The sequence below is a fragment of the Bidens hawaiensis genome, unplaced genomic scaffold (assembly GCF_021521415.1).
Source record: "Bidens hawaiensis isolate Kalapana, Puna unplaced genomic scaffold, B.hawaiensis_p1.1 tig00020687_1, whole genome shotgun sequence".
Classification (NCBI taxonomy): Eukaryota; Viridiplantae; Streptophyta; class Magnoliopsida; order Asterales; family Asteraceae; genus Bidens; species Bidens hawaiensis.
Window position 1 is genome coordinate 24,159 of NW_027493179.1, and position 4,414 is coordinate 28,572.

General features: G+C 35.3%; 1 pseudogene across 1 annotated transcript; it reads left to right on the forward strand.

The window, feature by feature from the left end:
- The first annotated feature begins 1,613 nt into the window (after positions 1–1,613).
- Positions 1,614–4,032, forward strand: LOC143561479 (L-ascorbate oxidase-like; annotated as a pseudogene). The gene is made up of 4 exons (XR_013140310.1): positions 1,614–1,941; positions 2,038–2,131; positions 2,215–2,427; positions 2,815–4,032. The product of XR_013140310.1 is annotated as an L-ascorbate oxidase-like (transcript).
- The last annotated feature ends 382 nt before the right edge of the window (positions 4,033–4,414 follow it).

A 4,414-nucleotide genomic window follows, 5' to 3' on the forward strand; every position in this document is an offset into this window, starting at 1 on the left:
GAAAGTTATTCAAGCCAACTCTATTCCAAATACTAAACCGAGCTAAAACCTTGATTTTGAACTTCGCTCAGATATAAACTTAGCCATCTTCATTCGAACTCAGCTTGAAATTTGTAGGAGTCGGTTGAGTTGGGCTCGAACTTATACAAGCTATTTTTGAACGAGTTTTTTTCAAGTTATTTTTCTATAAGCAATTTCGAGTCCGATAGACACGTGTCCCACATAATCAGTAATCTATTTGGCAATATGTAACTATAGCGTTATAATACAATTTCCTTTTAAATAACTTTAAGCAAGTTTAATAAGAAATCTTCGAATTATATCATATTCAAATTTTTTTTTTTGAACAAACAACAAACATAAAATGACTAGGTATCTCGTATGGAATGACCCAATGACAAAAGGCAAACCACCAGCTAGCCCAACACATCTGTACGGAGCCCTTAATCGTTACATCATATTCATATTCGAAAGTACCTTAGCATAATACTATAGTATCTTTCTTTGAAACCATCAAAAGTTGACCGATGCAAAATATGGACGTGATCAACGATAGAGCCGTTCATTTATAAATTACTTAATTATACTCAGTCCCATAAATATATATTTTTTAATGTTTTTGAAGTAACGTATTCCGAGTTTTAGTCATAGAGTAGAGGCGTGTTAGAAAATGGATTTATCAGAAATTTCTGCGTTGGACAAATTATAATCTCATAGTGGAAAAGCGGCTATATTTTTTTGGCATTATGCAAACCAACACCAAAATACTTAAATAAAACATGTAAGTTTTCTTGGAAGATATAAGAATATTTCACCAAGTGTTTTTAAAAGGGCATCCGTAGGTAAGTTTCACTTTCATCACTAATGTTATTGCGCCAAAAACCTCCAAACATCACTATGCTATGCATAGGGTGAATTTGATCATATTTTGGCCAACACGTTTTTCCCATAATAGTGTTTTGGGATAATGGATTCGTCAATGGACCAATCAAATCTCCTTCTTTCTTTTTTATCAATTACTTTAAATAATATGCAATCAATACAATGGACTAACTATCACGGCTAAAATTAGAAAACCCCCTACGTGTCTACGTAACGTTGGTGTACCATAAAAATGAGCATTTTAGCCCCTCTGTTATGGATGCCCTAAATGGACCTACTGAAATCATCTATATTCTACACATTATGTACAATTAAATACTAATAAACGATCTCACTTGGGTTCGTCGGTTATGACACAATCGATTTAAATACGAATCGATCGTTGGACCGAGCTATCAAAATTTATATAGCTGTAACTTATTACAGAATCTCATATTCTATTTCAGTTTTATTTATTTTGCTTATGTTTCAAATTCAAATGCACACATTTAATTATAACTTATTATAGAGTTACCAAGTTTTTGAAAACGCTTCAACTAATAAAATATAAAAGTATAAAACACACTGTGCAAACACGTAAAAAGAAATTTGTTTTCACCATTTGTGAACTCGTCGACTGACTCTTCCTATATATTCAAAGTCATACCTGTACACACATTATAATATAATTTTACTGGAAACACCGAAGCAGTTTCCACCCCAGCCACCACCCTTGTCTATATATATATTCTTCTAATAGATCTCACAATCTAAAACCAACTCATGATTTCAAAATTCAAACCCATTCACTTGAACATGAAGAATTTAATATTAATATGTGCTTCATTGCTACTTATTTTAAGTCTAAACTCTATAGTGGAAGCCAGGATTCGACATTACAGATGGGAAGTTAAGTACGAGTTTAAATCACCTGATTGCTACCGGAAGCTAGTCATAACTATTAATGGAAGAAGCCCTGGTCCCACAATATTAGCTCAGCAAGGGGACACTATTGTTGTTGATCTCAAGAACAGTTTGTTGACTGAAAATGTTGCCATTCATTGGCACGGTATCCGACAGGTAATTACCCGATAGATTTAAGTTATATATTTATAAGTTAAATATTTAGGGGTTTTGAGGTTTTAATGGATTTGTAAATTGTGATTGGTTTTGTAGATTGGAACTCCATGGGCTGATGGAACTGAAGGGGTTACTCAATGTCCTATTTTACCTGGTGACACTTTTTAGATATAAGTTTGTTGTTGATAGGGTAAGTAATTAAGTTATTCTCAAAATATTATGTTTGCAGATCTTGGGGTCATAACATTATTATTTATATAATATAACATGCAGGCGGGGACATACTTGTACCATGCGCATTACGGGATGCAACGAGAGGGGGGTTTATATGGATCGATTCGGGTGGCTTTGCCGGCCGGACAAGTTGAACCATTCTTTTATCATTACGATAGAAGCATCATTCTTAACGATTGGTATCATAAAAGCACGTATGAACAGGCTGCCGGACTCTCTTCCATCCCATTTCAATGGGTCGGTGATCCTGAGGTAATTTAATTATTTTAGAACAGCTAACTCACACACCTCTACTTAATCTAGCATTAAATTTTATAGTTTTGTTTGCCATGAAACACCTTTGACTGAAAGAACATTTTTTATAAAACATCTTGACTAAAAGTTGTATTATAAAAATATCTTTTATGAATACTACAAATTTCTTTCATCAGTAGCTCATTTACAGGAATCCAATGACTTATCTACACTTCAACTTTACAATCACAACTTATTATAAAAATGAAATTCTAAATGATATCTTACTTTTATGACCACTCATGATACACTAAAAATCCAACACAGATCTGTCTTCTTTCTAATATATTTTATGATATTACTTTAAATTTTATAAAAACTAATATTTTATGATTTTCCTTTCAGTCATTGTTGATTCAAGGAAAAGGAAGATTCAACTGCAGTAGACCCGGGATTGCGGCTAATCAATGTAACGCCACACATCCCGAATGCTCACCGTACGTTTTCACAGCCGTTCCGGGAAAACGTACCGGCTTAGGATCGGAAGCTTAACAGCTTTGGCCGCCCTCAGTTTTGAAATAGAGGGACATAATATGACGGTTGTTGAAGCCGACGGTCACTATGTAGAACCGTTCGTGGTAAATATCTCTATATTTACTCGGGTGAAACTTACTCGGTTCTAGTGACCGCGAATCAAGACCCATCAAGGAATTACTGGGTCGTGTCGAAAATGGTGAGTCGTAACAACACAACCCCTAATGCTTTGGGTATATTTAATTACTACCCAAACCATCCCAGCAGGTCCCCACCAACTATTCCACCAAGTGGGCCCCGGTGGAACGATGTTGAATCTCGAGTCAACCAAAGTCTTGCTATCAGATCCCATTCTGACTACATACATCCAGTGCCTCAGACATCTGAGAGAGTCATTATTCTTTTGAACACTCAAAACCAAATCAACGGGAGTGTCAAATGGGTCGATTAATAACATCTCGTTTACCTTTCCACATACCCCGTATCTCATATCGCTTAAACATAACTTACTTCACACGTTTGAACAAACCCCACCACCCGATACTATCAACGGGTATGAAGCTTATGACATTAGCATCCCCCCCTCCTAATGTTAACGCGACATCTAGCAATTCTTTGTATAGACTAAAGTTTAACACGACGGTAGATATTATTCTTCAAAATGCGAACATGATCAATCCTAATAATAGTGAGACGCACCCGTGGCATTTACACGGGCATGATTTTTGGGTTGTCGGGTATGGTGATGGAAAGTTTAATGCTTCAGAGGATCCAAAGAGGTACAACTTAGTGAACCCGATTATGAAGAATACAGTAGCGGTCCATCCTTATGGGTGGACCGCTTTGAGGTTTGTAGCGGATAACCCGGGTGTATGGGCGTTTCATTGTCATATTGAGTCACATTTTTACATGGGTATGGGAGCAGTGTTCGAAGAAGGTATTGAGAAAGTGACAAGACTTCCCACATCTATCATGGGTTGTGGTGATACCAAGAGATTTATTAAGCCATAGAAATTATAAAAATTGGTTACATTTTTGTAAAAGTATTCTTTCATATTTGATTTAATCGTCAATATAGCATTGACGTGTTATTATGTGTAAAGATTTATAGTCACATTGATTATACAAAAGTTTGGATTTATAACTCAGATTGTGCAAAAGTTTCAAGTCATTTTAGTAAACCAATCACTAGTAGGTTACAAAGGCTCGTTTCACGTGAATTGAAATCATTGTTTTGCATTACTTATAACCAAAAAATGCTGGTATAAAAAAAGAGTTTGGAGTTAGGACTGGCTTTGAGACCATTCCTATGGGTTTTTAATAGGCCTTTTCCGATAAGAACTTGACAAAACAATTAAACAATGCACTTGAATATATTTTTTTTTTATATATACCATTTGTACAATCGAAATCCGAGGGAGGCCGTAGGTTTTTAACGACGACAAAAAGAAAGTAACCCTTACAAAAAAAA